The 24851-nt window shown below is 42.0% G+C and overlaps 1 long non-coding RNA gene across 1 annotated transcript; it reads left to right on the top strand.

The window, feature by feature from the left end:
* The first annotated feature begins 2850 nt into the window (after positions 1 to 2850).
* Positions 2851 to 24154, top strand: LOC109500610. The gene is made up of 3 exons (XR_002743341.2): positions 2851 to 4612; positions 23480 to 23568; positions 23989 to 24154. It is a non-coding gene; the product is annotated as an uncharacterized LOC109500610 (long non-coding RNA).
* Positions 24155 to 24851: the final 697 nt, after the last annotated feature.

Genomic DNA, 24851 nt, shown 5'->3' with positions numbered 1-24851 from the left:
ACTATGGCCTGCATGTAGTGACTCACTTCCAAAGAGTAGAGTATAGGAATGGAAAAAAATAATAATCTTACAGTATTAGAAGCCTTGCAAACACCTTAATCAAGTGATGAAGGTTAACATCATCAGTGATGCCAGGTAGATATCAGGTACCTCCTGGTAAGATGTGATGAGTAAGGCACTTCACCTCTGTGCTTCACCCCAAAGCCTGTATCTCCAGTCTAACCATGAGAAAGCATGTGGCAAACCCAGACTGTGGGACATTCTACAAATACCTGACCTGCACGCTTCAAAACTGTCAAGATTATTCGAAAACAAACAAATAAACACATAAACAAAAAGACTTGAGAAACCATCCCAGATCAGAGGAGACTAAGGAGACATGATAACTAATGTGATGTGGGATGCTGGACTAGATCCTGGAACAGAAAGGACACTAATGGGAAAGCTGGTGAAATCTGATAAAATCTGGAGTTTCCGTAATGATGACGTTGCCTTTCTAGTTATGACAAATGCACCATGGTAATCAAGAAGATAATATGTGAGGAAACTGAAACTGGTTAAACAAGGAATTCTCTGAACTATATGTGCAAGTTTTCTGTTAAGTCTACAATTATTCCAAAGTTAAGTTTTATTTAAAAAAAAAATCACTCCCCCGTATACTATACCCTGTGTAAAGGCCAACAGGTCAAGCATGTCTATCTGGATATAAATGGTACCTCGTTAGTTAGATACCACGTGGAATTGAGCAATACAAGCAACATAATTTATTTTTTACTTTATATTGATGATAATGGTTTGTGGAAGAGAATGCCAACTGCCTACATATCCATCCTTCACTAACAGAACCCACGTTGGTGCTCAGCTGAATGGCTACATTTACTATCTCCTTTGTAACCTCAAGTGACCCCATGACTAAGTTCTGAACAATGCAATGGAAACAGAAGTAGACGGCATTTCTGGGGAGTCTCCTTCAACAGGGTGGAAAAAGCTCCCTTCCTCTCTCCTGCGGCTGGCATGAGAATGGGAAGACCCTAAGGTGGTCTCCCAAGGCTGATGGACCCACAAGAGAACATGAGTCTGAGTCTTTGATGAAGTCTGGGAGGTGTCACACCCAATTCTGACTGATCCACATGCACATCATTTTTTAAAAGTGGGAACAATTCAAAAAAGTATATAGGTGCATACAGAAGACAATAAACATGAGCTCCAATTCCACCACCCAGAAATAGATTGTTTGGGGCCTATCCAGTATCATTTGTTGATTAAAAAAAATTTTTTTAACGTTTATTCACTTTTGAGAGAGAGACACAGAGCACGAGTGGGGGAGGGGCAGAGAGCGAGGAAGACACAGAATCTGAAGCAGGTTCTGAGGTGTCAGCACAGAGCCTTGACGTGGGGCTCGAACCCACCAACCACAAGATCGTGACCTGAACTGAAGTCTCCTAACCCAGGTGCCTCTATCTAGTATCATTTATGAGATAAATATATATTAGATTTTAAAAACCTCTGAGGGGGTGCCTGGGTGGCTCAGTCAGTGAAGTATCTGACTCTCCATTTTGGCTCAGGTCATGATCTCATGGTTCTGAAATTCAAGCCCCGAGTCGGGCTCTGCACTGACAGCACAGAGCCTGCTTGGGGTTCCCTCCTCCCTTTCTTTCCCTGCCCCTACCCCACTTGCTCTCCCTCTCAAAAAAAATAAATACACTTAAAAATTTTTTTAAAAAATGAAAAGCTCTTAGGATTCTACATAGTGAGCTATCTTTTTTAAAAGTTTGTTTATTTTTTTTTTAGTAATCTCTACACTCAGTGTGGGCTCGAATTCACAACCCTGAGATCGAGAGTCACGTGCTCTTCTGACTGAGTCAGCCAGGTGTCCCTCTATCGTATTTTTAAAATGGTTTGTTTGGGGTTTTTTTAGTGTTTGTTTATCTTTGAGACAGAGAGAGACAGAGCATGAGCAGGGGAGGGGCAGAGAGAGAGGGAGACAGAATCTGAAGCAGGCTCCAGGCTCTGAGCTGTCAGCACAGAGCCCAGCTTAGTGCTTGAACTCACGAACTGCGAGATCATGACCTGAGCTGAAGTCAGACGCTTAACCAACTGAGTCACCCAGGTGCCCCGCCCCTCTATCTTACTTTTAAAAACAATATTATATCATGGGAATTTTTTATATGTTTATTTTCTTTTTTTTTTTAATTTTTTTTAACGTTTATTTATTTTTGAGACAGAGAGAGACAGAGCATGAACGGGGGAGGGGCAGAGAGAGAGGGAGACACAGAATCGGAAGCAGGCTCCAGGCTCTGAGCCATCAGCCCAGAGCCCGACGCGGGGCTCGAACTCACAGACTGAGAGATCGTGACCTGAGCTGAAGTTGGACGCCCAACCGACTGAGCCACCCAGGCGCCCCTATGTTTATTTTCTTAAATATTGTCTTGATGTTTGTACAATATGCATTACGGTGATGAATGACTATGAGGAGTACGAATTTGGTGTTACACAGACTTGTGTTCAAGTCTCACTTGCGCTGTTGACTGTGTAACCTCAAGCAAGTTGTGCCCTCACTCTATAAAATGGAGATAAAGAGGAATTACCTTTGAGAATTATCAAGAGGATGAGGGGCGCCTGGGTGGCGCAATCGGTTAAGCGTCCGACTTCAGCCAGGTCACGATCTCGCGGTCCGTGAGTTCGAGCCCCGCGTCAGGCTCTGGGCTGATGGCTCAGAGCCTGGAGCCTGTTTCCGATTCTGTGTCTCCCTCTCTCTCTGCCCCTTCCCCATTCGTGCTCTGTCTCTCTCTGTCCCAAAAATAAATAAAAAAAAAAAACGAAAAAGAAAAAAAAAAAAGAAAAAAGAGGATGAAATGAATTAATGCATGCAAAATCTCCAGCACAGGGTCTGGATCTTAGTAAGGTCTTAATAAAAATAAACTATGGTGATTATTATCATTCTCTACCCAGTTCCCTCTTCTTGGGCAGTTAACCTGTCAGGATCTAATTAAGAAGTAGAAACTGCACAGGAGAACTTAAAACAGAAGGAATTTAATGCAGGGAATTGGCTACGCTGCATTAGGTGATAGGAACGCTGAGAAATCAAACAGGAAATTAACCCAAAGATTAGCAACAGCAAGAAGGCACTACCACTGTTCAGTGAAAGGAGAGAGGGAAATGGCAGTGGAAGCGGAGCCTAAGGGCAGGGTCACAAGGTGAAGCCAGAATCGTGGTGGATCTTTCCTATGGGAGCCACAATCATGGAGGAAGTTCAGCTACTTCTGGAGATGCCATTAGAGGTGAAAAGCGTAGGGAGAAAGACTCTGGATTCTCCCTTTCTCCCACCTCATATCTCTTTCCAGACCCTCTCATTGGCCAGACCCATCTAGGGGTCTGGGAAACAGAGTCTTCAGGGATCAGTTTTGGGGTACAGAGCAGAGAAGGGGAAGAGGATCTGGATGGAATGGATCCAATGGAAACAGATCAAGGACTAGCACAGTCTACCCCTTTTACTATGCAGTATCCATTCTCACTGACCCCCCCCCCCCCACCATATCTCACAACTTCATATTTGAAATGCCTATCTCCTACACTTGGTTTCTCCTTCCCTCCAATGAGAGGACTTGTAAATCCCACTAGTCATCATAGTCACGTTGGGTCTAAGATCTCTGGGAGCATTTCAGTCCTCCCCATTTAGTTTGGATGTGGCTTGTCATGGCCTAGTGAATTCATTGTGAAACTAAGCACCAACAACATTCCTCATATAAAATACCAGGGGAAGAGGGATGGGGGGAAAGAGATATCAATGGTTAATACAAACCAAAAAGTATGTACTGATCTTTCAGTTCTCATTTCTATACCTGGTCACAAGGCCATCACCGATCACATACCATTTTGTCATTGATATTTTATTCCACCACCCATTCCATCTTACCCTGGCCCTCAGTGCCTTCGCTAGTTGTGATTATTTACTTCGTGAAAAATACCTTCACACATGAATGACCTGAGTCCTTGTTATTCCGTGGCTTTATTGGGTAACTTCAGTCTTTAATTGGCCTTTAGTATTGGACATGCAATTATTATTCTGTAACTGTTTCTCTATTCTAAGTGGCACCCCAGTGACGCCCCTTGGTTGCAGATATGATTCTTCCTACACCAGATGTGTAGTGGAAAAATTATTTTCCCTTCACAATTGGTACCAACCACCCCACACAGTGCAGTTCTCCTTTCTCAGCCTGTCAATTCAACTCAACTTCAAGTTTATGGAACCATTATGGAATCTCCTGAAGGGAAAATACTTTTCTTGAGGGCCTAGATCATGAAGCCAGCAGAACCCAAGGTTTGGGAACGGGAAACAAGAGATCTTCAGGTCTAAAGTGAGACCTGAAATATTGGCTAAAATATTGGCTAAAGTGAGAGGGGCCACTCCCAGTTTTACATCTCAGTTCCCAGACCCTTTAGGGCAGCATTTCAACCTTGCAGGTGCTGTCTCTGAGTAGACACCAAAAAAATAGTCTTAAGCAAGTGATTCTCTGTTTAACAGGGCACCTGCTTCTGGGTGATGGCCTGTGTGATCAAACCAGTGAATTTCATCGACAAGAGCCTATTGATGCATTTCTACTGCTATGAAGTGAGTACTTTGGTAAAAAAAAATAAGTGTATGGGATTTAATGATGATAAATAGGATTTTCTCTAACTCCACAGATGACATACTGGCAAAACCCTGGTGGGCAGGGAAGACAAATGAATACAGCAAAACAAGAGTTTATCCTATTTAGGACAGATGGATGCATCTCCATCTTGGAGTTGGTTTTCTGTGGAACCAAACACGCAGTCAAGCGTTCAGACTCTATGAAGTCCTTGAGGCATGCCACGGTCTTCTTCTCAAAGGAAGGCTAGTTACTAGCTCAAAAAGACACAGCTTTGCTTGCTTCAAAACTCTATGAGATTATGCTGTGATTTTCTTACTGGGACTTTCTTGTTCCATAAAACTTTGAGTACCATTGAACCTGTTGGGTCACAGGCCAGAGCCACAGCCTGGACCCACTATAGAATCTGCTCTTACTCTGAGCCCCACTTAAAACTCACCGTCTTACAGATCACTTGGCAGATGGGCTGGAGCATCACACCTAAATATGAAATATATACCCTTTGAGATCTAACGTTCGGGAATGGTACAGGTAGTTCAGTAAAATACAATAATTTTATAAATACTTTGCTTTGTCCACCATATGTCAGTCACTCTGAGAGGGGCAGGAAAAAAGCGAAAAGTGGATTCACCCTTTGAAGAATTTCATGTAGTCAGTCGCACAGCAATAGGAACCATGACTATGGCTCCTTGTGGACAGCGCCACGCTACATTTAGGCGTGCAGGGTTATGAGCATCACTCAAGGAGAAGGCAATCATTCCTGCCCTGGCAGGCTGAATAGGAGGAAGAGGCAATATCTGGTCATATTAAACTGAGCTGATCAGCTCAGTGAACAGCAAAATATTTTATTTGGGCCAAATATGAAAGGTGTTAAGATATTTCATGACTCTGAGATTTAAGCTGTTCTTAAGTATGTAGTATACCTAACAGATAAATTTGGTTTCTGGATGTTGAGCCTAAAAAATGCAACAGGATGGTTGGGTGGCGCTTGGGTGGTTCAGTTGGTCAGGCGTCCAACTTCTGCTAGGGTCACAATCTCACAGCTCCTGAGTTCGAGCCCTGCATGGGGCTCTGTGCTCACAGCTCAGAGCCTGGAGCCTGCTTCCGATTCTGTGTCTCCCTCTCTCTCTGCCCCATCCCCACTCATGCTCTGTCTCTCTCTGTCTTAAAAAAGTAAATAAAACATTTTAAAAAAATTAAAAAATTGCAACAGAATGAATTTCCATTTCGCCTTTATAAAAAGGGAGAATTTAAAATTAATTTAGGTAATTTCTGATTGCTCTTCAAATCACCAATATAATCTTCACCGTTACCACTTTCTGCTCATGGCCTGGCACTGAATCATATACTTAATACAAATATACACTTAATTATAAATCATATGCTAAATGTGTGTTCTAAGTATATTATTGGATATAATAATATTGGCACCAAATTTTGAGAGTTGAATACAGCCATTTTTTTGTCTCATAATGATAAATCAGATGCAAGGTACTCAGAACACCCTAGAGAATTAATTCTCATTCACTATTTCTTTTCTTTTAATTTTTAAAAAATGTTTATTTATTTTTGGGACAGAGAGAGAGACAGAGAGTGAACGGGGGAGGTTCAGAGAGGAGGGAGACACAGAATCCGAAGCAGGCTCCAGACTCTGAGTTGTCAGCACAGAGCCCGATGTGGGGCCGAACTCACGGACCATGAGATCATGACCTGAGCCGAAGTTGCATGCTTAACCGACTGAGCCACCCAGGCGCCCCTCTCATTCACTATTTCTACTCTGTGTGTGTGTGTGTGTGTGTGTGTGTGTGTGTGTGTGTGTGTGTAAGACTAGGAAGTCATGGAAATACATCAGGAAATGTTCAGCAACTTGAATCAACAATCTGTATATGACATCTTGTATAAACTGATGTCAAATGTGATTAAGATTGAATAATTTATATTTTCCTATTGATAGCAAAAATATTTTGAGCTTTGTTTATAAGAAATGAATTTCTCTGATGCCTCTTTTCTAGGGGCCCCTGGGTGGCTTAGTCGGTTAAGCATTCAACTCTTGATTTCGGCTCAGGTCACCATCTCATGGTTTCGTGGGTTTGAGCTCTGAGTTGGGCTCAGCACTGGCAGCTCAGAGCCTGCTCAGAGAGATATTCTCTCTCCCTCCACCTCTCTGCCCCTCCCCGACTTACACTCTCTCTCTCTCTCTCAAAATAAATGAATAAACTTAAAAAAAAAGGTTTAAAAACATAAAAAATACAAAAACAAACTAACACATACACAGGTATTTAAATGTCTTGCCTTATCCTGTGATAGCTAATATCTTAAGGTTTAATGTATACTTGAGGTGATGTTGATAGTTAATAATAGTGTGTGTAAATAATACATCTCTCATAGTCTTCCTGATAAGTTCAAACCTTTTTGGCTAACTTTTTGTCAGACCTGATCCTTTAACGGTTGCTGTTTTTCAGCCTTGTGGGTTGACGAGAGATATATAAGGTTTTGCCTCTCTTTGCTGTTGTTCAATTGTACTGGCTTTACTGGTGTCATCTGTGATCCAAGGTCCCTTTGAAGGCCCAACTTTACAACATGTTGGGAGGGTTATTTAAGTGAAAAGGAGATAATACAGTCCGTAAATCCATGTAACCGAGTGCCTGTAAACTTCAGTGCATTGCTGTGAGCTGGAAGAGAGGAAATTCTCGAAGGCACCATTGTCAGCTGCTCCAGGTCGTGGAGCCACCTCTCATCCCCCAGCTCCCAGGCTCACCCTTGGATAACGTGGCTGTCCTATGTTGAGGTGACGGTACTAATGTCAGCCTCATTACAGGCACCTCGTCTTAGTGTGCTTTGCAGCTACTGCGTTTTTTTATTTTTGTTTTTGTTTTTGTTTTTGTTTTTACAAATTGAAGGCTTGCGGCAGCCTTGGGTCGAGCAAGTCTATGGGCGCCATTTCTCCAACAGCATTTGCTCACTTCATGTCTCTGTGCCACGTTTTGGTAATTCCCACAATAATTCAAGCCTTTTCTTTATTATATTTGTTATGAGCATCGGCGAGCAGTGATTATGACTCACTGAAGGCTCACATGACGGTTAGAACTTTTTAGTGATAAAGTATTTTTTAATTAAAGTATATGTACATTGTATTTTTTTAGGCATAACGCTATTGCACACATAGTAGACTACAGTACGGTTTAAACATAATTTTTAGGGGCGCCTGGGTGGCTCAGTCCGTTAAGCATCTGACTTCAGCTCAGCTCATGATCTCACAGTTCACAAGTTCGAGCCCTGCATCAGGCTCGGTGCTGACAGCTCAGAGCCTGGAGCCTGCTTCAGATTCTGTGTCTCCCTCTCTCTCTGCCCCTCCCCTGCTCACACACTCTCTTTCTCTCTCAAAAATAAATAAACGTTAAAAAAATGAATATAACTTTTATACTCACTGGGAAACCAAAAAAATCACTTGACTCATTTTATTGTGATATTAGCTTTACTGTAGTGGTCTGGAACTGAACCCACAATGTCTCTGAGGTAAACCCGTGTTACAAAATCATGCCTGGGTAAAAACCCATTCCAACTGCAAGGCAGACCAATGGATTTTAATGTAACAGCCTACTAAAAGTTTATTGATATGGTTTCAGGTTCTGCATTGCAACTAACCTAAAAAATCGACCACAATGATCTGGAAAGACTACTGAAATATTTCTCCTTTTCCAATTACAAGTCTATACGAAATCAGATTATCTTCAAATATTTCTACCAAATAACATATCACAACATATTAAATGCCAAAGCAGATATAAGAATCTGGTTGTCTTCTATTAGGCCAGACCTTAAGGAGATTTGTAAAAATTAAATTTGTGTAAAATACAATTTTTTGGTGTTTTTTAAAAATACAGTTATTTTCATAAAATCGCTTATGGTAATATGCAATGGGTTATTGTTGTTATCTTAAAGGCAATTAATACATATTTTAAGATTCACAAATTAAATTCTAATATGGTGTCAATAGATATAACTTTCATAAGGGAAAGCTCTTAGAATCCTCGATGATTTTGAAAACACCAAAAAAATGAATAAAATGAATGTACCATGGTAACATCAACAACATGAATAAATTTTATTAACATAATAAGGAGTAAAAACAAGTTTTGCCAACACTAGTATTACGTCTGCTTAAAAAATTCAAGCCATGATGTCAGCATCATGGCCGAATAAGATGTCCCTCATCTGTGTCCTCCCCTCCTGCCCCCAACAACAACAGTTTGGCATCCATCCATGGACAAAAAGTGCCTTTGTGGACCCTGTGGAATCCAGCACCATACACCCAGGGACCTGGGAGGAGTCTCACCCACCCGTGCATTGGGTAATAGACAGACACACCTCGGTCTCAGCTGTGGACCCTGCAAGGAGCCACAAACTGGCTACAGCCCCTCTCGGTCATGACCTGGAAGCCCCTGGGAAACTGTCTTAGACAATCCCCCACAGATGGAAGTCCAGGGTTCTAGTACGCTGTCAGAGCAAACAGAAATATGAGTTTGGATGCATCGTAGAGGGAAGAGAGACAGTTTGACTTTACTTGCACACACACACACACACACACACACACACACACACACACACACCCGCCTCAAGGTGACGACTTAGGGCCAAGAGAGATCTTCTCAGCTTATGACTTCTCTCTTGGGGAAAAGAGAGCATGTGAATGAGCACCTGGCTTCCCCAGCTGTGTGGGATGCTCCCAAAGAAGCTCATCTCTCTCTCACTGCATCCAGCATACTGAATCATGAGCTGCGTGAGTTGGGGGTGGGCAAGAAGAGGCTGGGAGAATAGCACATGTGACTCTCTGAGGGCATTAAAGGGTGCAGATCTACTAACTGTGTTGCAGACTGCATCACAGAGCCTGTACGCAAGCCACTGGGGACACTTTGTTCATGAATCTCCCAACTGACCCATGGGCACCCACAGCACTCTGTATAACACACACACACACACACACACACACACACACACACACCGTGGCCAGCCCCCGTGTGCTCCTGATGGTGGCAGTGAGAGCAAGGTCTGGCAGACGTCTTAGCGAGCATGTGCAGAAAGCCAGCCGGCATCTACAGGCCACGGAGAGACCACAAACTTGAGCTTTAGCACCACCTTTGGGAAAACAAAAGAGAGACTGTATCAGTGCTCTCAGCCCGGTGCATTTCAGAATAGAAAGAAGGCATACTGGCTTCAGAATTCTGCCACAAGGGGGAGCAAGAAACACGGAGCAGGTGTCTCCACCGAGTTTCTGCGAAAGCCTCAAAATGCCTAGTAGGGCTGATGGAAGGAATTTTTCTCCCAGAGGCAGTTAATAAAGACTGGAGGATGTGGCCCAATGCAAAACTTCAAGAAACATGAAAAATTAGGGAAACCTGACACCACCAAAGAATCACAATAATCTCCCGTAGCCAGATCCAAAGACATAGAGATTGGTGATTTAACCGATAAAGATTTCAAAATAACTGTTTTTAAGAAAACTTTGAGAAAACTCAGTTATAAGAAAGCACCGACAGCTGGGGCACCTGGGTAGCTCAGTTGATTAAGCTCAGTTGATTAAGTGTTTGACTTCAGCTCAAGTCATAACCTCATGGTTCATGAGTTCAAGCCCCGAAATGGGCTCGACTTTGACAGTGCAGAGCCTGCTTGGTAATTTTCTCTCTCTCCCTCTTTCTGCTCCTCCCCTACTTGTGCATGTGCTCTCTCTCTCTCTCAAAATAAATAAATAAATAATCTTTTTAAAAAGGTGAAGAAATCTTATGGAACCTATAGATTCCATTAAAATAAATAATTTGCAAATTATTTAAGTTCCAGAAGGAGGAGAGAGAGAGAGAGAGAGAGAGAGAGAGAGAGAGAGAGAATGGGGCAGAAAGCTTATTTAAGGAAATAATGGCTAAGAATTCCCAAATCTGGGGAGAGAGTTGGATATCCAAGTTCATGAAGCTCATAGGCCACCGAACCAACTCAAAAAGACCCTTTCCAAGACACATGATAACAAAGCTGTCAAAAATCAAAGACAGATAAACAATCTTAAAAGACACAAGAGAAGAGAATTGTGTAACTTACAAGGGAACTTCTGTAAGGCTATCTGTAGATTTCTTAGCAGAAACCTTACTGGCCGGAAGAGAGTGGGGTGATACATTCAAAGTAAAGGGCTGAAAAGAAAAAGCTAACCAAGAACACTCTACCCAGCAAAGTTATCCTTCAAAAATGAAGGAAAAAATAAAGGTTTTCCCAGACAAACAAAAGCTGAGGGAGATCATCACCATGAGATCTGACTTACAAGAAATGCTGAGAGGAGTTCTTCAAGCTGAAACAGAAGGATGGAAAACAGTAACATGAAAATACACAAAACTGGTAAAGGGAAGTATATAGACAATTTCAGAATATTCGGATACTATAATACGGTGGTGTGTTAGCCACTAACTCTAGTATAAAGATTAATGGACAAGAGTGTTAAAAATAACTACAGTGATAAAAAATTATAGTGACAGTAATTTGTTAATGAGCGCACAATATAAAAGACGTAAACTGTGACATCAAAAACAGAAAAGGGGGAATCGACTTTTTATATGCGACTGAAGTTAAATTGTTATCAGCATAAAATAGACTGTTATACCTCATATAAGATGTTTTACCTAAGTTTTTTGGTAACCACAAACCAGAAACGTACAGTAGATTCACAACAGATAAAGAGAAGGGATCTAACAGACATATACAGAATATGCCATCCAAAAACAACAGAATATACATTCTTCACATGGAACATTCTCCAGGATAGATCATATGTTCATTCACAAAACAAGCTGAGCGAACAGAAGAAGACTGAAATAATACCAACTATCTCTTCTTTCCACATGGCGTAAAACTAGAAATCAATCAGAGGAGGAAAGCTAGAAACTCCATAAATATGTAAAAATTAAACAACACATTCCTGAAAAACCAATGGGTAAAAGAAGAAATAAAAAGAGAAGTAAAGAAATACCTTGAAACAAATGAAAACGGAAACAACACATCAAGACCTATGACACACTGCAAAAACAATTCTAAGAGGGGTTGAGGTAAGTGCCCACATCAAGAAAAAAAGAGAGCACTTAAATAAACAGCCTAACTTTTCACCTCAAGGAACTTGACAAAGAAGAATGAACTGAGCCCATAGACAGCACAAAGAAGGAGCTGACAACGATCAGAGAAGAAATAAATGAAATAGAGACTGAGAAAACAATAGAACAGATCAACAAAACTAAGAGGTTTTTTTTTTTCATTTTTAAATGTTTTATTTATTTTCTTTTTTTTTCTTCTTTTATTTTATTTTATTTTATTTTATTTTATTTTATTTTATTTTATTATTATTTTTTTAATATGAAATTTATTGACAAATTGGTTTCCATACAACACCCAGTGCTCATCCCAAAAGGTGCCCTCCTCAATACCCATCACCCACCCTCTCCTCCCTCCCACCCCCCATCAACCCTCAGTTTGTTCTCAGTTTTTAAGAGTCTCTTATGCTTTGGCTCTCTCCCACTCTAACCTGAAGAGGTTTTTTTTTTTAAGTTTATTTATTTAGAGAGAGAGAGAAAAAGTGCGAGTGGGGGAGGGGCAGAGAGAGAGGAGAGAGAGAGAATCCCAGGCAGTTTCCACACTACCAGTGTGGAGTCCTATGCAGGGCTCAAACTCATGAACCTCAAGGTCATGGCCTGAGCCAAAGTTGGATGCTTAACCGACTAAGTCACCCAGGCTCCCAAGAGTTAGTTTTTTGAAGACATAAAATTCACAAAACTCCAGTTAGACAATGAAAAAAAAAAGAGATAAGTCTCAAATAAATAAAATTAGAAAAGACAGAGGAGATGGTACAATTAATACCACAGAAATATAAAGGATCATAAGAGAGTGTATAAACCAAGACACCGACATATCGGACGGCCTAGAAGAAATGGGGAAATTCCAGGAGGCGTGCAACCTACCAAGACTGACTCATGAAGAAACAGAAAATCTGAACAGACCAGTAACAGGTTAGGAGACTGCATCAGTCATCAAAATTTTCCCCAGGGCACCTGGGTGACTCAGTCAGTTAAGCATCCACCTCTTGGTCTCCGCTCAGGTCGTGATCTCACGGCTCGTGAGTTCAAGCCCCGCATCAGGCTGTGCACTGTCAGTGTGGAGTCTGCCTAGGATTTTCTCTCTCCCTCCCTTTCTCTCCCTCTCCAGCGTATTCTCTCTCTCTCCCTCTCTCTCCCCACCCCCTCTCAAGACAAATAAATAAAGTTAAAAAAAAATTCCCAATAAGAAAAGCCCAGGACCAGATGGCCTCCCTGGTGACCTTCTGCCAAACATTTAAAGAAGAATTAACACCAAACCTTCTCAAACTCCTCCAAAAAATAGAAGAGGAGAGAGCACTCCCAAACTCATTTTACCAGGGCAACATCACCCTAATACCAAAGCCAAATAAAGATCCCACGAGATGAGAAAACGATAGGCCAATAACCCTGATGAATGTCGAAGCAAAGATTCTCAAAAATAATTAGCAAACCACGCTGAACAGCACATTAAAAGGATCAGACACCATGATTAAGGGGTGCGGTAAGCCAGACGGAGAAAGACAAAGACTGTTCTCTAATATCTGATATACTGATATCACTGACATGTGGAATCTAAAAAAACCAAATGCACGGAAACAGAGTAGAATGTTTGTTGCCAGGGGCTGGGGGTGGGGGCAAAGGGGAGATGTTGGTCAAAGGATACAAACTTCCAGTTGTAAGATGAGTACGTTCTGGGGATCTCACGTACAGCATGGTGACTATAGATTATAATGCCGTATTATATACATGATAGAGTTGCTAAGAGAGCAGCTCTGACATGTTCTCACCCCCCAAAAAGCAATGGTCATCATGTGAGGTGATGGAGGCTAGAGTGGTAACCATTTCACAATAGAGAAGTGTAACAAATTACCACTTTGTACACCTTAAACGTACACAACCTTAGGGGCGCCTGGATGGCTCCGCTGGTTAAGCATCCAACCTCAGGTCGTGATCGCGTGGTCTGTGAGTTCGAGCCCCGCGTCGGGCTCCGTGCTGACAGCTGGGAGCCTGGAGCCTGCTTCGGATTCTGTGCCTCCCTCTCTCTGTGCCCCTCCCCCACTCACGCTCTGTCTCTGTCTCTCAAAAATAAATAAACATTTAAAAAACATTTTTTAAATGTTCACAATTTTATATGTCAATTCCATCTCAATAAAGCAAGGAAAAATGTTGACCAGAAAGACTTATTAAAAGTGGTTGCATAAGGGGGAAAGGGAATGGAAGAGGAGCTGGAGGAAGAAGTGAAAAATAAATAAAAAAGAGGGGCTTTGCAGGAACAATGTAAAGAGCGTGCCATAAATTGAGGAGAGGAAATACCTCAATTTTATGTAGTTGAGGTTAAAAAAAATTTTTTTTTTGTCATGTAATGTGATATGGCCTAAGCAGGCCGAAGAGATCTTACTGAGGTAAACTTCCTAGTATATAAAAGGTTCTACTAGTTTCCCCAGGTTGTCTTTTTTATGAGAGTCCTATTCCTGCGGAAAGGTAATTTCGATTCTCTGACAGTATCTCTCGTATCTCCTTGTTGGAATGTGTTTTAACAGAACACAAATCTCTCCCGTTTCTCAAATGGAGATATTTAAAATGCAAATAACCTTGAGAGGGACAGCCCACAAATTAAATTTACGGCAAGGAGTAAATGATTGATAGTAGATTTCCTTGTTAAGCATGTACTTAGTGGGAGGCTAACAGAGCACGACTTTAAATTTCTTGATCGGGTGTGGGAATGGAGGGGATAGAAAAGAGGAGGACAGACAGGTGCATCGAGGCACCAAAGGCAAATTAGATCCCTCATAATTCTGCTGAAAATCAGTGCTCATGACACATTTTATTTTGGGGTTGAAACAAGAAAGAGTTCACCTTGCGTTTATGGTTCAAGATATGCCACAGGGAAATTGCCACCTGTTTAATTTTCACCGTGATTAACAACTAAATAAATATTAATTTACTCTCTAAAAATATACAGATTGTATAGGCATACATATTTATGGGATAGACTATTAAAAATGCAAGTGGATGATAAACACACAGTTGAGAAGTAATGGATACCTGGTGTGAGAGGAGCATATGGGTAGCTGTAAGTTACCAGTAAAATTCTGGTTTGAAGGATTGAATGAAGGAATGAATAAATGCAATAAAAGAGGGGCATTGAATGGACTGATGGTTTTGGTGCCATATTTAAAAAGAAATTTTTTTTAATGTTTATTTTTGACAAAGAGAGAGACAGAGCGTGAGTGGAGAAGGGGCAGAGAGAGAGGGAGACACAGAATCCGAAGCAGGCTCCAGGCTCTGAGCTGTCAGCACAGAGCCCGACGAGGGGTTTGAACTCACAAACTGCAAGATCATGACCTGAGCCAAAGCCAGACGCTCAACCGACCGAGCCACCCAGGCGCCCCTGGTTTTGGTGCCATATTAACTAAGCATCCTCACTAATCAAATTCTGTACGTCTGAAATTCAACAGAAAAAGGGGAAGTTAAGGCCCAGTGAAGTAGGTGAAATCGAGGATTAGGTTCTGTTAGTGGCGTCTACACATCTATTGCTTTCTAGTAGAGGAAGCAGCATTGGTGATGTTGGAAAACAGGTTCTTGTTTTAAAAAAATTTTAATGTTTATTTATTTTTTGCAAGAGAGAGACAGAGCACAAGTGGGGAGCGGCAGAGAGAGAGACACACACACACACACACACACAGAATCCAAAGTGGACTCCAGGCTCTGAGCTGTCAGCACAGAGTCTGACACAGGGCTTGAACTCACAAACTGTGAGATCATGACCCAAGCCAAAGTCGGACGCTTAACCGACGGAGCCACCCAGGCGCCCCTGGAAAACATGTTCTTCAGCAGCTCCCCTGGACTGGTGAGTCAGGCCAGGGCTATCCTGAGAGGCGATCCGATTTTGCTGGATCTCTTGTAGGGAGTAAACAGAAGCAGCTGTGCATCTATCCTGAATGACAGAGCCCTTGAGATTGAGTCATCAGGGGTCTGCTCAATAATTGGGTGGGCTGGAGCCCCGCAAAGTGTCAGCCCCTCGGAGACCAATGCAGGAGACTGAGAGTAGATCTTAAATGCTCTCACCACAAAAGAGAAATGGGCCTTCCTTCCAGGTGGCCTTAGCAGGGAAGGAGGTAGTGACCGAGGCTATAATGACCGAGGCTGGTAAAGTCCAGAAGGGCAGCCCTCCCGTGCAGAACCTCCCTGGAGGTGTTTGTTATACAGGAGAAGCCCAGAGCACTGGACAGGCAGGGGCCTGCCTCCGTGTCAAGAGCCTTATCTGGGAGCCAGCCACTCCTAAATATGGCAGGCGCTGCGGAGGGAGGGGTGGCGGGGCCCACAGCTTCCTGGTTTGTAGGTGGCAGCGAGTACTGGCTTCTCCAGCCGGGAGCGGAGGAGTTGATCAGGAACATTCAACCACTCACTGGGAGAGCCCCTCCATCCCAAGCCTGGCATGGGACCCTCTCTGATCTGTCATCAAGCCTCAGTTTATTCACTCCCGAGGCAGCCTCCGTCTCATGTGGGGTCTACTGGTTGGGCCTTTCGTGAGATTCAACCCTGTCCACCGACCTCCGGTGTTCTCGTTTATTTGTTTATTGTAATAAATTCAAGTGCTCATAAATAGGTAATATAATGACATATTCCAGAAATCAAAAGCAAGAAAATGCTATATACAGTGAAAACTCCCTGCCTTCCACCCTTAGCCACGCCTTCTTTCCGGAGGCAACAATTATTGTCAGATCCTCGTGCTATCTCTGTTATATACCTACGTGTATGTGCATCTCAGCAAGCGTATGCTCCTTTTTCGATCCTTTGCACACTAATAAAGAATATCATAGGGGCGCCTGTGTGGCACAGTCGGTGGAGCGTCCAGCTCTTGATTTTGGCTCAGGTCATGATCTCACGGTTGTGGGCTCGAGCCCTATGTAGGGCTCTGTGCTGAGCATGAAGCCTGCTCAGAATTCTCTCTCTCCCCCTCTCTCTGCTCCTTACCCGCCTCAAAATAAGTAAATAAACATAAAAAAAGAGAATACCATATACATGGTCCCGTACTTTTTTCCTCTTCTTTATCTTGAGGATGTCTTCATATCAACAGACTAAGAGCTTTGTCCTTATTTTTTTTTTTAATTTTTTTTTCAACGTTTATTTATTTTTGGGACAGAGAGAGACAGAGCATGAACGGGGGAGGGGCAGAGAGAGAGGGAGACACAGAATCGGAAACAGGCTCCAGGCTCCAAGCTATCAGCCCAGAGCCCGACGCGGGGCTCGAACTCACGGACCGCGAGATCGTGACCTGGCTGAAGTCGGACGCTTAACTGACTGCGCCACCCAGGCGCCCCTTTGTCCTTATTTTTAACGACTGCGTGATTTTCCACTGTGTGCACGTGTCATAGCTTATTTAACTGGCCACCCATGGATGGATATTTAGATGTTTTCCGGTCTTTCCACATTGTAAACAATGTTGCATACAATAACCTGGTACCGTGTAATTCCCATGTGTGAAGTGTGAGAATATCTGTAGGCTTAATTCTAAGAAAATCTGAGGTCACGGGTATATTCACGGCTTTGATAGATACTGCCAGATTCCCCACCACAAATGCACCGATTCCCCGAGGACTGGGTGAGAGGCCTTATTTTTTAGAATCTGTGCCTCCTGGGTGTATTATTAATCTTCCTGATTGCTGCTAGCCTCCTAGATTTAAAAAATGACATCTCCCTGGTGTTCTCATTTGTTTTTCCTTAAAAGAGGGGAGTTGAGCATGTTGTCATATGTCCAAGATGCATTTTCACTCTTCTCGATAAACCGTTCATTCAAATGTTTTACCCATTTTTCTATTGCGTGATCTGTCTTCTTAGTGATTTGTATGTCCCTTTGGATGTGCTTTATTTCTGGCATTTGTCTTGATTTTTCTCACAGCATTGTGTGTGTGTGTGTGTGTGTGTGTGTGTGTGTGTGTACAAGCGGGGGAGGGGCAGAGAGAGAGAGGGAGACACAGAATCTGAAACAGGCTCCGGGCTCTCGATGCCAAGCCCATCTCGGGGCTCAAACCCACGAACCACAAAATGGTGACCTGAACGGAATGAGCTGAAGCTGGATGCTCAACCGACTGAGCGACCCAGGTGCCCTGACAATGCGACTCTTGGTCTCAGGGTTGTGAGTTCAGGCTCCACAATTGGGTAGAGGGCCTGCTTAAGATAAACATTAAAAAAAAAAAAAAAAAAAAAAAAAAAAAAAAAAAAAAAAAATTAGAACCAGCCTCTTCAGATACACATATACGGGCAAAGCACCCATGTTAACCTAAGGAAAAGTCACATCTTTGACATATTGCTTGATCCTTTTCATGCACGTGGCAAACTTCCATTTGTTCAAGCATTTTCTTGTGTAGTGTAGGGGTAATATGATTATCCGTCCTCTCATGGCCCCTGACCCTGAGCTCAAGTCTGCCATCGTGTGGCCACTGCTGAGCCAGCGAGAGGGCTCCAGATTGTATTAGCCACCCAAGGGTCCACCAGTGGTATCTGTCATTGATTTTTTGTTTTTAATCACCTTTATTGAGGTCTAATGCAGACATAATAAGCTATATCTTATGCACACATGTTGGCTCAAAAAATAAAATGTCACAAAATTTTGCTGAGAAAAATACAGCACATCGTCACTGAAAAAAAAGAGTGCCGGCAGGTTTTCCCAAGCCCACGAATGCTGTTTAGTCAAGGACTACTATGTGCCATCCCTGCCGCATTCGCCTCCCTCTGGCCCCAAATAGGTCAATCTTCAACTCCGTTGTGGAGTCTGTTACCCCAAAGCATCATGGGATGTTGGAGTTGGAAGAAGCCCCTTGCAGGCTAAGGAGTCCAGTTGACCAATTCAGTATCATGTAGGAGAAAAGATGCTGTGTTAAGGCAAAGGACACCTGGGCATCCTTGTCGCGGCCCATCCAGTATCCAGTTGCCTGGCCAAGACTTTTAGTGTTTTTGAGACTCTATTTCTACAACTACGACTGAGGGGTAAGCAATACATGCTTGGTCTATCTTTAGGTTGTTCTGAGGATGGAATGAGATAGAAGGTGTGAAAGGTATTAGTAAAGTCAAAAGACAAAAATATAAGGGGTTATGATTACACAGATAAGAAAGAATAAAATGGAGTCATACGAAGGTCCCCTTACCCAAAGTCATCTTCTTTTTGATTTGGTGACACGAATTCAAGGAGCTCTGAATCTCATTCGTCACACTCGACAGAGTCTACCCCCCTTCCCCCCCCTCCCCCCGCCAAGTGTTGTGTTAAGAACACTTACTGTGTTAACAATTGTGTTAACTTATTGTGTTAACAAACAATAATGGTTATCCCTGCTCTGAAGAAACTCATCATCTAGTGGGGTAATCTGTTTCATTTTCAAAAATAAAATAAACTTTTGGGTATGGTACAGTGAAAACTGGTGTCCTTTTCTGTATGTATATTAGGTTCTATACAGAGTTTACAGAAAAGTAATCTAATTCATTTGAACTTTGTGTTTGTAAGACGCATTCACAGATCTGAATATAGCACAGCATTTTATCATTTATTTTTATCACTTAAATTTTACCATTTATTGCACTACATTTTTTTTAACCTATTCTAGTAGTGACGGGCATCTGGTTGTTTCTAGTATGGGGCGATGGTGAACAAGGCTGCCGAGAAGTTCCTTAGATCTGTCTCCAGGGGCACAGGTACCCGAGTTGCTCTGGGGGTAGACAGCTGAGTCGTTGGTTATGGGTAACTTCAAGTCTACTGGACGGTGTTAAACTGGTTTTTGAAGAGGTTGCTCCAGTTCTTCTCCCCACCAGGAATGTAGGAGACTTCTCCAACTGCTGTTGACAGACATTAACTTTTTTGCCACTCTGACCAGTGCTTTGTGGGATCTTATTGTGGTTTTATTTGCATTTTCCTGATGTGGAACCTTTCTATATGTCTATTGACCTTTTGGATTTCTTCTTTGGAGAAATGCTTCCTCAAGACTTTGCCTGTATCTCTACTGGCGTTTCCTTTTCTTACTGATTTGGACTGAGGATTACTTAAGAATTCTGGAACTCTAGGTGGACAGGTACCCGGGGATCCTGGTGTGGTCCAATGGGAAGAAGTTATAGCTTTGACATCTCTGAAGTCGCCAGCTATGCTTCCTCTCTCAATAGGTCACTGGGAAAGATGGCTTTTCCATTATACTTTTGTTATCAATTTTTATCCTAATCGCACTATAGCCAATCCTCTGAAGTTGTTGAGACTTGATTGATGAACTACTGTACTGTCATTTTTGTAAAAACTCCAAGTGTGATGGGACGAACGTACCTTTTGCAGATACTTGTTGGAGGTCTGTGCGTGTGCATCATGTCAAGTGGTTTCTTTGTGCTCCTCAAAATCTGTACCGCTTATGATTTTTTTTGTCTGCTTGTCCTCATCGTTACTGAGTTGAGTACATGAAGATATTTCGTTGCAATGACAGATTTGTCTATTTATCCCTGTAATCCTGTCCACTTGGGCTTTACATACTACCAGACCATTTCTGCCCGCTTTTGCTGTGTTACAAATCCACGTTATTGACCCACCTTGCTGTCACAGGATATAGGAAGCCCCTACATCTGCCTGATGATGCCTGTAGCTCAGGTATCATGAAGTATTTCCTTCCACCTCCCTTTATAATTGTACTTCTCTCACTTTACAAAAGGAGGGCACCTCACTCACCCATTTCACTTCCCACAGTGCTTCATTGCTTCTGGAGCACCAAAGGGTTCTCTGAAATATTTATTATTAATACTAATCAAGCCTTGAAGGCAAGGCTTTGTGTTTATCATTGGTTAGACATATATGTGTTAGAGCACAGTGTTACATTAGATTATCATGGGATTTTCTGGCATATAGCCCAAGAACATTTAAAAAGTTGAATGACATGACATAATAAAATTCCTCCTTTTTCTACCACTGATCTACGTAACCATCCTTTCCTGTTATTTACATATATAGAAGTGGCAACAGAAATAGAATTTATTTCGAAACCTGTCTCATTCAACTGATCAGTAGCATTTACCACAGATTTGCAAACTAACTGAAAAACAAAAGTCCCAGCCATTTCATCAAGAAATATAGACATAATTTAATTTAAATAAAAGATATTTAATGTGATTTAAACTTTTACGTTTAATACATATAAAAATTTATAATTATGCTGTTTTAGTTAATTTTATGCCAATAATAATTGCAATGGTAACAACTAGAATTTTTTTAACATTTAGATCTTCATGGTCACATGAAATTAAAAAATGAAAATCAATTTTCCCATATTTTAGTTGCAGATAAGGATAATAGGGTAATGAATTTAAAAAAAAAACCTTTAAATATAAAGATTTTTTAATGTAGAATTCTGACTTTAAGGAGAAAAAAAGAAGGATGTAAAATGTTTGGCTGTTAAAGATGAGTTAGTTCAGGTACATTTTAAACAGACAGCAATGGGAATCAAACTGCATAGTATTTATTTTCCATTGTGTACATTCATTTTTTTTTAACTTTTTTTTTTTTTTTGAGAGAGAGAGAGAGAGAGCAAAGCACACCAAAAGGCAAAAAGTTTGAAGAGACTGAGCAAGCATCAGAATCAGGCACGTTGGAATCATCAGTCTTGGAATTTAAACAACTATGGCTGAAATACTAAGGGATCTAATGGATAAAGTAGACAGTATGCAAGAACAGATAGACAATGTAAACAGAGAGATGGAAATCCTAAGAAATAACCAAAAAGAAATGCTAGAGATTAAAGACACCAAAAACCCCCACTATAATAGAAATGGAGAATGCGCCTGATGAGTTTAATAAACTGGACACATCTGAGCAAGGAAATCTCTGAGCTTGAGAACATCTCAATAGAAACCTCCCAAGTAAAGAGCAAAGAGAATAAAGATGGGAAAACAGAACAGAGTATCCAGGGATTGTGGGATAACTACAAAAAGAGCAACATACATGTAATTAATGGGCACTCTAGAAGGACAGGAAGGAGAGAAAGAAACAAAAGAAACACTTGAAACAATAATCACTGAGGATTTCCCCCGAATTAACGTCAGACACCAAACCATAGATCCAAGAAGCTCAGAGAGCACCAAGCAGGATAAATGCCGAAAAAAGAAGGAGGAGAAGAAGGAAAAGGAGAAAAACCCCACACCTAGGCATATGGCTTTCAAATTGTAGAAAATAAAAGATTAAAAAACTCCCGAGAGAAGCCCGGGTTGGGGGGGGGAGGGGGAAGATACAAATTACATCCAACTTCTCTTCCGAAGCCTTGCAAGCAAGAAGAGAATAGAGTGAAATGTTGACAGTGTTGAGAGAAGAAAACCACCAACTGAGGATTCTGTGCCCTGTGAAATTATGCTTCTGAAGAGAAGGAGTTTGTTTGAGCCTTTCTCAGATAAACAAAAATTGATGGAATTTGTTGCCGATAGACACGCCGGCAAGAAATGTTTAAAAAGTTCTTTGGAGAGAATGAAAATAACGTGGGTCAGAAAGTTGGATCTACATTAAGAAGTACATCAAAGGATTAAGTAAAGGCAAAACGAAAACTTTTGTTGTTCTTATTCTTTTTTTAAGATTTTATTTTTAAGTAATCTCTACACCCCACGTGGGGCTCGGACTCACAACCTGAGATCAAGAGTTGCATATTCCCACTGAGTGAGCCAGCCAGGCACCCCTGTTGTTCTTATTCTTAACTGATCTCACCGATAAAGGTTTGTTCAAAGTAACAACAGCAGGAGTGTCTGAGGCGGGGCGGGGGGGGGGGGGGGCTCAGTCGGTTGAGCAGCTGAGCATCCGACTCTTGATTTCAGCTCAGGTCACGATCCCAGGCTTGTGGGATCGCGTCCCGCATCGGGCTCTGCGCTGAGTGTGGATGGAGCCTGCGTAAATCCTCTCTCTCTCTCCCCTGCCCCGCCCTTCTCCTCTCTCTCCAACAAAACAAAACAAACACGAAACAAAAAATAACCCCCCACCAAATGATAATAGCAATAATGTATTTGATTATGAATGCTCGTATATATATACTTATATATAAGTGAAATGATATCTGGGGGCCCTGCACCATCCTCTAAATTTTGCCATGAACCTAAAACTTCCCCCACAAAAGAAAGTCCTTTAAAAAAAATGTCTATGGTAGGGATGGACATTAGTGTTGTTAAAAAAATAAGGGGCACCTGAGTGATTCAGCTGGTTAAGAGTCCAACTTCAGCTCAAGTCATGATCTTACTGCTTCTGAGTTGGAGCCCTGTGTCAGGCTCTGTGCTGACAGCTCAGAGCCTGGAGCCTGTTTCAGATTCTGTGTCTCCCTCTCTCTCTGCCCCTCCTCTGCTCTTGCTCTCTCTCTCTCTCTCTCTCTCTCTCAAATATAAAATAAAACATTAAAAAAAAAGTGTTATGAGAAGAAAGGAAAAGCACAATAAATTGCAATTGGAGAAATGTGTGAAGAAGTTTCCCAGAAGACATGTCATTTGAACAAATTTTGAAGAATTAATTAGATTTTCCTAGATTTGGCACAGGGGTGGGGAAGGGAGGCCCTTCTGCTTCAGAAAAAGAACTGCACGAGGCTTTATTTATTTGTGTCTGTACCGAGCACATACTGAGCGTGTTGCTAGGTGCCGTGTAGGACGCAGAAGTACGAGAACTTTCCACTATGAAAACAAGACAAAACACATCACATGGGGAAAAAAAAAAAGCGAGCTGTTAAATTCCACGGTGTAATTAGGTGTCAATATTATCAGCAGGACCCAGAGATGGGGCAGACCATTGCCTGAAATATTTGCAGCACAGTGGAAAAGAAGCCTACCGGGGACCGAGGGAGAGATGAGAGGTACATTCTTACCACCCCCTTTCCTTAGTCTTCTAGCTTAAAAGTATTATTATTTCTTTTTTTAATATTCATTTATTTATTTTTGAGACAGAGAGACAGAGAATGAGTGGGGGAGGGGGAGAGAGAGAGAGAGAGAGAGAGAGAGAGAGAGAGAGAGAGAGTCTGAAGCAGGCTCCAGGCTCTGAGCTCTCAGCGCAGAGCCCCACATGGGGCTCAAACCCACGAACTGCAAGATCATGACCTGAGCCAAAGGCAGATGCTTGACTGACTGAGCCACCCAGGCACCCCTGTTATTTCTTAATGCTATATGAGTGATACCTGAAAACACTTGGGCAAAAAATTCAAGTGTAAACAGTAAAAGAAAATCAAAGCCTCCCTTTACCACTTCCAACTCCCCTCTAATCCTATCTCTCTCCCCAGATAGAACTACCATTGCCAGTTCGGTGTGGATTCACTCAGGACTTCATGCGTTTATGTACAAGTAGGTACATACACAAATACACAGGGGTTTGGTTTTTTTTGAGTTCCTGTATCTTTTATATAAATGATTCTGAACATTTCGTCAACTCTTATTTTTACTCCAATATATTTAGGGAACTTTACATGTCAGTCTATTTAGATATACCTCGTTATTTTTAACGAGTATTCCATGGTATCCTTAGTTCCTTAACTATTCCCCTCTGATCAACCATAATAGGGGCAACCCATTAAGGTTCTACTTAATTTGAACAATAGCAACAACAACAACAACAACAACAACAACAAGAATGAACCCCAGGCTGCGTTTAGTAAATGGAGCCCTCACTCTAGGGAGGCATAACCCTACTGCTGATTCCAAGATCTGAATCAATGCACAGATCCAGAATGGAGGGGCATCTGGGGACCCTTGAAGAAGAACACAGCAATGGTACTACAAGGGTGACCTCAGGATCTTTTTCCAAGCCTTCCCCAAAGAGATTGGTGGTCTTTGACTAAGTAACTATACATGAGAAAAGAGAAATACCAAGAGCTCGACAGCCATGGTGGTCCATCAGTGAGGGTGGGGAGTCCAGTGGGCAGGGGAATAAATGGTGCTTAGATATGAGATATGCCTCATAGGAGGCTCCAAACTGGAAGAATGTTCCAAGATGTTCGGGGTGGAGAAGGCAAGACTAGGTAGAGCTCTTTGCAACACTACAGATTAAAGAAATGAAGATAAGAACAAGATACCCATTCACCAAGCTGAGTGGTAAGTCAATCCATCGTTCATGGGATGGAAATCAGTGTTTGCCCTTTGACCCGGC

The sequence above is a fragment of the Felis catus genome, chromosome B3 (assembly GCF_018350175.1).
Source record: "Felis catus isolate Fca126 chromosome B3, F.catus_Fca126_mat1.0, whole genome shotgun sequence".
Classification (NCBI taxonomy): Eukaryota; Metazoa; Chordata; class Mammalia; order Carnivora; family Felidae; genus Felis; species Felis catus.
The sequence above is the reverse complement of the archived record's forward strand: the minus strand, read 5'-3'. Positions and strand labels throughout refer to the sequence as shown.